Source organism: Schistocerca serialis, chromosome 4 (genome assembly GCF_023864345.2).
Source record: "Schistocerca serialis cubense isolate TAMUIC-IGC-003099 chromosome 4, iqSchSeri2.2, whole genome shotgun sequence".
NCBI classification, from domain to species: domain Eukaryota; kingdom Metazoa; phylum Arthropoda; class Insecta; order Orthoptera; family Acrididae; genus Schistocerca; species Schistocerca serialis.
In genome coordinates this window covers 632,973,376-632,987,273 of record NC_064641.1, presented here as the reverse complement: position 1 = coordinate 632,987,273, position 13,898 = coordinate 632,973,376, and the positions used below count along the sequence as shown (strand labels likewise).

The window sequence follows — 13,898 nt, the reverse complement described above, 5'->3', positions numbered from 1 at the left end:
GCCCCCAGTGGATTCCCCCCTCTCCCCTCTTCCCCGGGAACGTCTCATACCAGACATGTGTAATCCCAAAGGTTTGGTTGGTAGAGTAATTATGGTGTACGCATACGAGGAGACTGTTTGCGCAGCAGTCGCCGACATAGAGTAACTGAGGCGGAATAAGGGGAACTAGCCCGCATTCGCCAAGGCAGATGGAAAGCCGCCTTAAAACCATTCACAGACTGGCTGGCACACCGGACCTCGACGCTAATCCGCTGGGCGGATTCGTGCCGGGAACCGGCACGCCTTCCCACTCGGGTAGCAGCGCGTTAGACTGCGCGGCTAGCCGGGCGGTGTGTAAGTTCAAAAAATGGTTCAAATGGCTCTGAGCACTATGGGACTCAACTGCTGTGGTCATAAGTCCCCTAGAACTTACAACTACTTAAACCTAACTAACCTAAGGACATCACACACATCCATGCCCGAGGCAGGATTCGAACCTGCGACCGTAGCGGTCGAGCGGTTCCAGACTGTAGCGCCTTTAACCGCTCGGCCAGGTGTGTTGAATACAAATCTGGGAATGTGAACTGACAACCTAAATGTGCTATTGAGCTCAAAGCCACACCACATGCATGAAACTGAAAAGAAAGCTGTGTGTGTGAAAACCGATCTCATTCATAAGCAAATAAATAAGCAAACCAATTATTTCACGCTCAATAGACTAGGTCGCCAACGGCCTTGCCGCAGCGATAACACCGGTTCCCGTCAGGTCACCGAGGTTAAGCGCTGTCGGGCTGGGTTAGCACTTGGATGGGTGACCATCCGGTGTGCCGAGAGCTGTTAGCAAGCGGGGTGCACTCAGCCCTTGTGAGGCAAACTGAGGAGCTACTTGATTGAGAAGTAGCGGCTCGGAAACTGACATACGGCCGGGAGAGCGGTGTGCTGACCACATGCCCCTCCATATCCGCATCCAATGACGTCTTTGCTGTGAGGATGACACGGCGGCCGGTCGCTACCGTTGGGCCTTCATGGCCTATTCGGGAGGAGTTTAGTTTTAGTTTTTTTAGACTAGGTCAGTGCGAACTGTTTGAAAAAAAAACTTCACTGCAAAAAAAAAAAAACCTAAACTGTAAAGTCGATCTGTATACGAATGTAACCTGAAACACACGAAAATTTCTGCACTGACATATGAAGGGCTTATTTCAACAGTGGTATACTTGAATATTTCTGGTATCTCAACTGCAGATTTTTCAGTGCTCTTTTAGCTTTAGGACTCTGTATGCCAGAATGAACAAAAATGGACTTGTTCCACTATTGCAATAAGTCTTTCATATGGTCCTGGTAAAATAAAGAAACTACACAGCCTACATTGCGCAAAGGAAACGAAACATTCAGCGCAAAAACAGCAACAGAGGAACATTCAACAGCGACACAGGAAGATTCAGCAGCTACAAAATTACTGCAAAAAAGTAACTACAGTTGGACCAGGGAAACTGGGTTCATAATCTTGACACAGAATGCCAGTGAAACACATGACTCAACCTTTAAGTAATGAAATTTCAGTTAGGAAAGAACTTATGAAAGAAAACAATTGTAGATGGTTGGTTGGTTGTTTGGGGGAAGGGACCAAGCAACGAGGTCATCGGTCTAATCGGATTTGGGAAGGAGGGGGAAGGAAGTCGGCCGTGCCCTTTTGAAAGGAACCATCCCGGCATTTGCCTGGAGCGATTTAGGAAAACAATTGTAGACTCTAATATGAAAATTCTTCCATGGTGTAGTAAATTAACTTAGAAGATCAATCAACAGAATAATGATCAAGAACTCGACTGCAACGAGGGTAATGTGGACTAGCAACGTAAGTCTACAAAAATTAAAATAAACTTTTTACCTCATGAAATAAAACCTTGTTCTTCATTTAAAAACCTTTTTTATCCCGTATGCTATCCAATCATTGCACTGAGCCATCATTCCTCCTCTTAATAAATCTGCAAATCACATAGTTCCAAAACCAAAAGTGCGTCCATGCAGTACACAGTACTCTCAACGAATCCCGCCTGCCGCACACCGCAGCTTTCCACTACTGACAGTCAAAGATTGTACGACTCCACAGTGCAGCCATGACAGAAAAAGATACTGTCGCCTAACAACTGTTACTCTGACCAAAATTCTTCAAATATACACTACTGGAGATTAAAATTGCTACAACACGAAGATGACGTGCTACAGACACGAAATTTAACCGACAGGAAGAAGATGCTGTATTATGCAAATGACTAGCTTTTCAGAGCATTCACACAAGGTTGACGCTGGTGGCGACGCCTACAACGTGCTGACATGAGGAAAGTTTGCAACCGATTTCTCATAGACAAACAGCAGTTGACCGGTCTTGCCTGGTGAAACGTTGTTGTGATGCCTCGTGAAAGGAGGAGAAATGCGTACCATCACGTTTCCGACTTTGATAAAGGTCGGATTGTAGCCTATCGCTGATTGCGGTTTATCGTATCGCGACTTTGCTACTCGCGTTGGTCGAGATCCAATGACTGTTAGCAGAATATAAGATCGGTGGGTTTAGAGTGGTAATACGGAACGTCGTGCTGGGTCCCAACGGCCTCGTATCACTAGCAGTCGAGATGACAGTCATCTTATTCGCATGGCTGTAACGGATCGTGCAGCCACGTCTCGATCCCTGAGTCAACAGATGGGGATGTTTGCAAGACAACAACCATCTGCATGAACAGTTCGACGATGTTTGCAGGAGCATGGACTATCAGCTCGGAGACCGTGGCTGCGGTTACCCTTGACACTGGATCAGAGACAGGAGCGCCTGCGATGGTGTACTCAACGACGAACCTGGGTGCACGAATGGCAAAACGTCATTTTTTCGGATGAATCCAGGTTCTGTTTACAGCATCATGATAGTCGCTTCCGTGTTTGGCGACATCGCGGTGAACGCACATTGGAAGCGTGTATTCGTCATCGCCATACTGGCGTACACGTCTCGGTAACCTCTTGTTCGGATTGACGGTGGACGTTACATTTCAGATGTGTTACGACCCGTGGCTCTACCCTTCATTAGATCGCTGCGAAACCCTATATTTCAGTAGGATAATGCATGACCACATGTTGCAGGTCCTGTACGGGCCTTACTGAATACAGAAAATGTTCGACTGCTGCCCTGGCCAGCACATTCTGCAGACCTCTCACCAATTGAAAACGTCTGGTCAATGGTGGCCGAGCAACTGGCTCGTCACAATACATCAGTCACTACTCTTGATGAACTGTTGTACCGTGTTGCATGCGCAGCTGTACCTGGACACGCCATCCAAGCTCTGTTTGACTCAATGCCCAGGCGTATCAAGGCCGTTATTACGGCCAGAGGTGGTTGTTCTGGGTACTGATTTCTCAGGATCTACGCACCGAAATTGGGTGAAAATGTAATCGCATGTCAGTTCTAGTATAATATATTTGTCCAATGAATACCCGTTTATCATCTGCATTTCTTCTTGGTGTAGCAAATTTAATGGCCAGTAGTGAATCATTTTCTTTTACAAATACACTCCTGGAAATTGAAATAAGAACACCGTGAATTCATTGTCCCAGGAAGGGGAAACTTTATTGACACATTCCTGGGGTCAGATACATCACATGATCACACTGACAGAACCACAGGCACATAGACACAGGCAACAGAGTATGCACAATGTCGGCACTAGTACAGTGTATATCCACCTTTCGCAGCAATGCAGGCTGCTATTCTCCCATTGAGACGATCGTAGAGATGCTGGATGTAGTCCTGTGGAACGGCTTGCCATGCCATTTCCACCTGGCGCCTCAGTTGGACCAGCGTTCGTGCTGGACGTGCAGACCGCGTGAGACGACGCTTCATCCAGTCCCAAACATGCTCAATGGGGGACAGATCCGGAGATCTTGCTGGCCAGGGTAGTTGACTTACACCTTCTAGAGCACGTTGGGTGGCACGGGATACATGCGGACGTGCATTGTCCTGTTGGAACAGCAAGTTCCCTTGCCGGTCTAGGAATAGTAGAACTATGGGTTCGATGACGGTTTGGATGTACCGTGCACTATTCAGTGTCCCCTCGACGATCACCAGTGGTGTACGGCCAGTGTAGGAGATCGCTCCCCACACCATGATGCCGGGTGTTGGCCCTGTGTGCCTCGGTCGTATGCCGTCCTGATTGTGGCGCTCACCTGCACGGCGCCAAACACGCGTACGACCATCATTGGCACCAAGGCAGAAGCGACTCTCATCGCTGAAGACGACACGTCTCCATTCGTCCCTCCATTCACGCCTGTCGCGACACCACTGGAGGCGGGCTGCACGATGTTGGGGCGTGAGCGGAAGACGGCCTAACGGTGTGCGGGACCGTAGCCCAGCTTCATGGAGACGGTTGCGAATGGTCCTCGCCGATACCCCAAGAGCAACAGTGTCCCTAATTTGCTGGGAAGTGGCGGTGCGGTCCCCTACGGAACTGCGTAGGATCCTACGGTCTTGGCGTGCATCCGGGCGTCGCTGCGGTCCGGTCCCAGGTCGACGGGCACGTGCACCTTCCGCCGACCACTGGTGACAACATCGATGTACTGTGGAGACCTCACGCCCCACGTGATGAGCAATTCGGCGGTACGTCCACCCGGCCTCCCGCATTCCCACTATACGCCCTCGCTCAAAGTCCGTCAACTGCACATACGGTTCACGTCCACGCTGTCGCGGCATGCTACCAGTGTTAAAGACTGCGATGGAGCTCCGTATGCCACGGCAAACTGGCTGACACTGACGGCGGCGGTGCACAAATGCTGCGCAGCTAGCGCCATTCGACGGCCAACACCGCGGTTCCTGGTGTGTCCGCTGTGCCGTGCGTGTGATAATTGCTTGTACAGCCCTCTCGCAGTGTCCGGAGCAAGTATGGTGGATCTGACACACCGGTGTCAATGTGTTCTTTTTTCCATTTCCAGGAGTCTATTACCACATTCAATAACATTATCAAAAAATAGTCATCTTACATCTCCATGTTGTCATATTCCATAAGATGGTCGATGCCAAGATAACGTTCTGCAATGGCGGATTTGCTCAGCTGTCGTAAGCGTGTGTGACGATTATGCTCAGTACACCGGACCTCCATAGTCCTGATAGTCTGAACGCCACATCTGCAAGTAGTACTGTAGACACCCGCCTTACGCAAACGAGGATCTTAGATGGTGGTCTAAGAACACGCTTCACGGCATATTTCTGCAAAATACGACCACTGCTGTTCGAAATGCTCCCTCCGTAAGGCAGAAAGGCCGTAGACTTTGGTACCACTCACTCGGCGCATAGCGAATGCAAGTAATTTGTCTTTCACTGTAACCATTCTAACGAAAGATGACTTCGTCGTGGGTTAACTCAGATGAATAACTTTAGGGGTCCGAAATGGAGTGGGCCCTGTGAGCCAAGGAACGAAGTACCCCTTCTCGTTGAGCCGGATGGTGACACCTATCAACCTGGATATACAAGCAAATTTTGATGTGGTATCTTTCTTTACCCGTGTTCCTCTGTCTGATTCGTTACGATTGATTGAGGTTAGGTTAGGTGCTGAATTAACGAACCTGTTTCAGCGTGTGTTGACTTCTATTTACTTTTTCTTCAGTGATCAGTGTTACGAGGAGACGAATGGAGTTACGATCGGAAGCCCTTGCCATCTAATATTGCCAATTTGCTTGTGGAAGATATCGAGCAACCAGCCTTCGAGCCGGCGGTTTTGAAACCTGTGTGTTTTATTAGATATGTAGACGATGCTACTTTGTTGTTTGGCCTCATGGCAAAATAAAACTTGAACGACTTTTTAGAACACATGAATTCATTCCACCCGAATATTCGTTTCAAGATGGAGGTGGGAAAGTGTGGCTGTTTTCCATTCCTTGATGGTCAGGAGGAAGGTGGATGGTGCGTCGGGAAGTAGGAAGCCTACTTATTCACTTGTATCTGTATGCTGATAGTTGCCGCCATCCGTCTCAACGTCAAGGGGTACTTCGTGCCTTGGTTCACAGGACCTATGTCATTTCGGACTCTGAGTGTTTGTCAGCAGAGTTAGCCGTCCCAAAGACATCTCTCGTCAGATTGGTTATAATGAAAGGCAAATTAGACGTGGGTTGTGCTCTCGACCAACTGTTCACCGGGTGAGTGATGACAGTACCTAGGTGGCACCAAAGTCTACGGTCCTTTTGCCTTTCGCAGGGAGTATTTCGAACAGGATTCGTTAAATTTTGCGGAAATACGATATGAGATTTGTTTTCAGACCACCATCTAAGATCAGGGTCCTTCTAGGTTCCGTGAAGGACGATACTAGTTTGCGAAAGGCGGGTATCTACCATATTCCTTGTAGCTGTAGCATGTCATACATTGGTCAAACTATCAGGGCTGTAGAGGACCAATCGGCACACACGCTTACAACAGCCGAGCAAATCCGCCATTGCAGAACGTTATTTTGGCACCGGACATCCAATGGAATCTAACAAGACGGAGATTCTGGCACGCACTTCCAGCTGTCCGCAGTGTATTAAGGAAACTGCTGAAATTAAATTAGCAGGTAATGTAATGAATAGAGATGGAGGCTTTTGTTTAAATTGTGCATGGAATCCTGCTCTCTGAATGTTCAACAAACAGAGGGGAAGAGTTTATGCTACCTCAGCCATTGATTATTAATTCCACCATCGATAACTTCTGACGTCGGTCGTCTTTGTTTTGTGATGGCGCTAGTGTTTACAGTGTGTGTGTGTGTGTGTGTGTGTGTGTGTGTGTGTGTGTGTGTGTGTGTGTGTGTGTGCGTGCGTGTGATATGGCACGTGTGTGTGTGTTATCTTTACTTATCTCTACTGATGTTTCAAATTCGCTTGCACAGCGCTTTGCAGTTTTGCTTCGAAAATGACAGGATGTGCTCCTGTCTAAATATCAGCTGTCGTTGACGACGTCACCCGGCTGCATTCTCTTAAGTTATTTGAGCTCTGTATACACCGGGAGAAAGTAAGGTCACGCAATGAGTTACTTGTTACAATGACAGTACTTGGCCGTTCCAGGCAAGTCCATGGACGTCAGAGAGAGCATTATGTGAAGAGTTCGATTTCTTTCCATTGCGGGCAGAAATTTGCATTTTTACGAAATACCGGTAGTATCCTAATTAACAACGAAATAGACAAGTTTCACCCATGGCCCGTGATTGGAAACGTAATTCGTGCGCGAAGAGGCACTGGGATCTTTCGCTACCGATGTAAGACGAGACATCTAACGCTCCAATGACGACCAAGAAGGATAGTCGAGCAGGGTACGTGTCAAGACCTTCAAGATAACTAGCCTGACGTCAGTCCTCTGGAATTTGCTCTCTTGGATCTTCTAAAAAGTGAAGTGTAAAACACACCCGCCGATACGGATGGACTGTAGCTGCAAATTTATAACCGTGGGCATGCCAAGATTAATGATGTGATCCGACGGTGTTTGAAAGAATTCGAAGCTCACAACAGAGGCGAGCGCAGTGTAGCAACAAGATTCGGGAATGACATGGTGAGCATCTTGAAAAGGTATGAACGCACAGTAAAGTGAAGCATACAGCTGACAACACTACTGACAGCGAAGCTTCTTTCGGGTGGATACGTCTACTTGGGTGGCGCCTGGGGTAGTTATTTAAAGAGGAGCGGGCCACATACCATCCTTTGCTTTCATCCTACCCCTTCTATCTTTTTTTTTTCATTACCATCACTTGAGACAATATTCATGTATTGCGAAAGAAACACATTATTGTTTGCAGAATCTTCCCCTCGAAATCTTCCAACCAAAAATATTATACATTTTACTGCAGCAACACAAATTCGAAGTTGATGGATATCATGATAGACCTAGTTTCCGAAGTATTCAGACTTGAAGAATTTGAGAAAAACGCTACGCTGTTCTGAAAGTGGGGCAGAAGCATTTTCCTACCAATAACACTCCACCCCATACAGTGATAGGCCACTGGGATTTGGCACCATTCACGTTAGACATAAGCATGGAGGACGCCGGCGTTTTTTCTTTTCTCTGCTGAAACACTTCTATAACGAACTGAGTACTTTTAGTAAACCCTCACTCATTCAGCATTAAGCATACCATGGAAGATTATTCAGAGGTAATGTGGTTGCCTCATTGAAAGATATCTGGATTACAACCACTTATAAATTCCTAGCCTTGATGTTTGACTATTCTGTAGTCATATTGGTATTGACCACTGAAATCGACTTGACATTGTACAGATTCTGGACGTATGCTTTTTGAATCGGTGTATTTTATACTTGTGTTGTAAGGAGACTATAACGTCAGACACCTCAGATGTACCTCGCATTATTATTAACACGAATTTTTTAAATCCTTAATACGTAAATTAATATTTGAATTTGTCTCTGGGCTCAGAGTCCTTTTGATTTAATTCTTTGGTTACAAAAGAATCACGTAAGAAAAACAAGAAATGATTCAGCAAAATATTCTGTGAATTCTTGGGTGTATTCACTTGATTAGAGCGTGACAGGTAGGTGGAGAGATAACCAGTGCTGAAGGTACGCCAGCGTGGCAGTCTGGGGGTGACGACGGTCACACAGGTGTGGATAGAGATAGGCCACAAGGTAACAGTTTAAGGCGTGCGGTCCCGGACGGGAGTAAGTGTGTGTGTGTGTGTGTGTGTGTGTGTGTGTGTGTGTGTGTGTGCAGAATTGATAAGAATCAGTCTCTGTACAAGATCATGTCGAGGGTACAAGAAAGGCGCGAATATCAAGGATGAATAATAGGTAAAGAGCTTTATTCATTTCAGTGTTCACGAAAGTATCTCATGTGATTGACAAAGATGGTACAGTTGGTACTATCTATGAATGTCAACAGTCGTCGCCAGAATGTAAGAGATCAATAATAATAATCCGTAACTCAAAAAAATTGTGGTCTTCTAATATAACCTTCGCTCGAATACCACGTTAAAAATCTACAGTGATAATGATGGGAGCGAAGCACTCAATCAGAGTTCGTCGCAAAATACAGTTAAAACGTAGCACATTACTGGCTTGCGGCAGAACCCATAATTTCGGGTGCAGAGGACAGGCAAAGACACACTTTCAACATGTGAAAATTGGAATACAGTAATCAAGAGCACAGATCGCATGTCACAGATTCTTTCACTGATATTACGCAGTCAGATTCTGAAGAAAATAAATCTGTTGCACAACATAAATTAAATGTGAATAGCTTGACTTACGTTCGCATCACGTTTGATGTATCCCACCACAAATTCTTCTCCTGTTACGTCATCATCTCAGAGTATCACTTACACCTGCATCTGCAGTTATCTGTCGTATGTATTCCGATCCCTCTCTTTCCCTACAGTTTTTACCCTGTGCAGCTCCATGGAAGTTATTCTCTTATGTATTATCATCTCGTCCCTTCTTGTCACAGTTTCCCATATGTTTCTTTCTTCGCAGATTCTGCTGAAAACCACCTCACTTCTTACCGTCAATCCACATAATTTTCTACATCCTTCCATAGCACCAGCTCTCAAAGACTTCGATTATCTTCTTTTTTGGACTTAGACCAGTCCATGATTCACTTCCATGCAGTTGTGTGCTCTAAACATGTATTATCATATTAATGCCCATGTTCCATTCTTGTAAGCTTCTTTTGTCCAGGAATGCCCTCTTAGTCTGTGCTACAATGCCTTTTAGGCCTCCTTGTTTCGTTTGTCATGCGTTTCTTTGATTTCAAGGTAGCAGATTTCCTCAACGTCATATTCTTCGTGTTCACTAATTTTGGTACTAAGTTTATCGTTAATCTCGTTTATGCTAATCCTAATTTCTTTCGTCTCTCTTTGATTTAATTATTAGACTGTTCATTCTCTTCTACAGGTCCTTTAATTCTCTTTCAGTTTCACTGTGGACAGGGGTGTCATTAGCGAATGTTACCACTGATATTCTTTCCCACAGAATTTTAGTCCACTCTTGATCCTTTGTTATATTTCCGTCATTGCTTCTTCGGTGTATAGATTGTAGTAGGAGTGAAAAACTGCATTCCTGTCTTACACACATTTTAATCCGAGTATTTCGCCCTTGCTCTTGACTACAAACAGTAAGAAAGACAATTTTGTACTATAGATTTAATATTCGATAATAATTGTTAATTCACGCTTGAATTTTGAAGACAGGATGAAACAAACAATTTTATTTCAGTACTATAGTATATGGGTTTTTATGTTAACATCGTATTCAGCTAATTGAGTCGAACTATAGTGTTGTTAATAAACGGTGCGTGTTCCACACTACACAACGACCTGACAGCTTTCTGACTACCAGTCGCGTGCCCCTTCACTAAGCTTCAACCTTTGCCTAAACGAAATGGGAATACTGCTTTGATCTAAGCGCTACATACAGTAACACACTTGAAAATTAATCATCTTGACTCTGGTTTTTTCTAAAATCGCTTCAAACTAACGTCGGAATGCTTGTTTTGTCATACTATGGCCCACATCCCTGCAGATTCATGTCTCTCTGTCGTTGTGTTCACTGACAGTCTCTGAAAGTTTAACAGACAATTCATTCTAATTGTTCTTTATTTGGTATAGCATTTTGATCAGTTCTGTATTTTTCGAATGGAAAATTGAACAATATTTTACAAAGGTTTTGTCTCATTATTCTTCGAAATGGAAACTATTAATAGAATCACAGTAATCTTTTGCCTTCCTTATCCCAGTGCAAATCTTACTCATTTGCTCAATGGTCTCCTTGTTAGTAGCGTAATCTTGCAATAAAACTGTTCTGATACACCCCTTAAACCGCAGCTGAGAGTTCCAGGAAGAGATCCTTTTAACCACTTTTTCCTCTCCTCTTTCTTTTTCCATTCTTACTGAGCAATATTTCCCGAAAGACCTGTGCGGCATTTCGATAATTTAACAAGGCAATCGGTAAGTGTTGGAATTGAGTTCATTGATACTCTACATATCTTTCAGTATCCACATGGTAAGTGGGTGTTTAGTCACAAGAAAATCAAGTAAAACAGAAGAAGAAAACAGCCAAATCCAGCTAATTGTTTGATGCGAACGAAGTCTTTCGCGACAGCACTGCTGTATAAAACATTCTCGGACTTCTTGTCACGTCAGTTCAGGGAAAAACTCGACCTTTCGACGATTATTTCCACCGTCTCCCTCAGGAGCAACTGACCGTCAAAATCTCTGCTCTAGTGTCCTATGTAGCCCACAGACGGCTTCTGATTGGTCGGTATTTACGTCATGCTGTCGCAGATGGTATCAACATATGAGCAGGTGGCGCAACCGCTCCTGCCGTAGCGTAAACATTTGCGATGAATATCCCCGGCTCTTTCTGCATCGAGAGCTCTCTTCCATGCACTGCTAACATTATATCCGCTGTCACTGTTGAAAATTTAGTCAAATGCAGAAGCCATATATGGTCTCTATAAGGCCACTACAGCAGGAGTTTTGACGGTCAGTTGCTCCTGACGAAGACGATGGAGCTAATCGTCGAAAACTCATTGTCTGATGTTAGAAATCTGATGTTAGAAACCTACTTGTGTATGTAGAACGTAGCTTAATAGTACAAGTTGCTCTACATTTAGCTTTACGTGGCTGGCTAGACCAAATTTCACACCACCCGTTTCCATGATAAGCTGAATCTCAGTACGGAAATCAAAACCCGTTTCCTCTGGGAAACGGAAAGTATGATGATTATGATCCGATGACGCAGAGGAGACGTAGTCATATGGGGCTATTCTTGGGAATTAAAATGAAGGTGGCATATGGCTGTTAAAAAGATATCAGCCGGATTCATTACTGGAAATTTGATTGAAAGAAACAAAAGAAAAGAAAAGTAACTAGGAGTAGCTAACATGACAATTGCAATCCGCTCTGATCGGCAATATGGCAAACGCAGTTACACGTAAGCTGTCCCATGGAGGAGATGTGATTTAGTCTAACTCAGGTAAAAAGAGCTCTCTTTAACAGAAGAACTACACAGCTCATAACGAGTTCTAAACATGGACAACAGTTCTGAAGTTCTGTCGTTCAGGGAAACCACTTTATGGGGATGTAGGTGAGCAGCATTTTATAATAAGAACAATGGAATATAAAGGTGATTCGATAAGATATGGAGAGGTTGCAGGCAGAACAGACAAGGAAATAACCTTGAGGAAACACTTATCGTAAGATAATAGGAGCTGCTAGTATGTGCGACAAGATATCCGTGGTTGGTCAATACGACGATGGAGACAACAGAAGGAAACAGCTATTGTAAGCGAAATAAAATATATTACAGCACGAGCGCAGGTCACTGAGGTACCATATGGATTATTAAAGTGTTCAGTTCGTGTGAAAACAATACTACAGTCAATAGTTAACACAAATTATACATACGAGAAGCGAATAATTGTCGCATTAAGCTAGAGAATTATGAAACATTGAAGGGAGTTTTACGGTCGAACTACAATGTTACTTACAAGGGAACCTCCCCATCGCGCCCCCCTCAAATTTAGTTATAAGTTGGCACAGTGGATAGGCCTTGAAAAACTGAACACAGATCAATCGAGAAAACAGGAAGAAGTTATGTGGAAGTATGAAAAAAAATAAGCAAAATATACAAACTGAGTAGTCCATGCTGAGATAGGCCACATCTCGGAGAATATCCGCTAATGAGCGCAGTGGTCCCGTGGTTAGCGTGAGCAAGTGCAGTAGGAGAGGTCCTTGGATCAAGTCTTCCCTCGAGTGAAAATTTTAATTTTTTATTTTCAGACAATTATTATCTGTCCGTTCGTTCATTGACGTCTCTGTTCACTGTAACAAGTTTAGTGTCTGTGTTTTGCGACCGCACCGCTAAACCGTGCGATTAGTAGACGAAAGGACGTGCCTATCCAATGGGAACCGAAAAAGTTTGATCGCAAGGTCATACGTCAACCGATTCCTCCACAGGAAAACACGTCTGATATATTCTATACGACACTGGTGACGGCATGTGCGTCACATGACAGGAAATGTTGTCGATCCACCTAACCTGTACACTTGGCGAATGGGTAAAAAGATTCTTCTACCTTGCCCGATTTAGGTTTTCGTGTGATGTGATAATCACTCCCAGAAAAGTGATCGCATCGGACGGACAGATAATAATTGTCTGAAAATAAAAAATTAAAATTTTCACTCGAGGGAAGATTTGAACCAAGGACTTCTCATACTGCAGTTGCTCACGCTAACCACGGGACCACGGCGCTCGTGAGCTCACGCAGTCCTTGGTGTTGCATATCATGTGCATACACTATTCAGTTTGTATATTTTGCTTATTTTTTTCATACTTCCACACAACTTCTTCCTGTTTTCTCGGTTGATCTGTGTTCAGTTTTTCAAGGCCTATCCACTGTGCCAACTTATAACTAAATCTGAGGGAGGTGCGATGGGGAGGTTCCCTTGTTAGCAATCCGTGGCCTCGCACGCACGCTCGTAGTGCAATGTTCACATAATAACGACAAAAATCGTTTCAAACAATGACATCAGATTCCACACACTTGTTTAGAAACGCGTGTTACTGATAGGGGCTGTAACACCAGGATTACAAACAAGTTTAGAAATTTATTTCCTTTACAAGTCAAAATACGCTCAACAAATAACAACGAAAAAGCATGCGTTCTGACAGACACACTCAACAACTCTCATAATAGTGGACACAATATTATTTCCCTTTTTCAATAAGAAACACATTTGCGTTTTGGTCTAACTAATGGTGTAGGAACACTTACTGATTCCATTTCACTCAAAGCACACAATCTCGTAAAATGCGAGAAGCTACATGCTCCATAAATGACGGTTACTGTCGGCTCCTACTAAGAAAATTATATAAAACATAATGTTGTTTATTTACTTAGGATTTTTTCTGCG

At 44.3% G+C, this 13,898-nt stretch overlaps 1 pseudogene; it reads left to right on the top strand.

Annotated features, from left to right (window-relative positions):
• The first annotated feature begins 704 nt into the window (after window positions 1-704).
• On the top strand, window positions 705-822 carry LOC126475913 (5S ribosomal RNA; annotated as a pseudogene).
• Window positions 823-13,898: the final 13,076 nt, after the last annotated feature.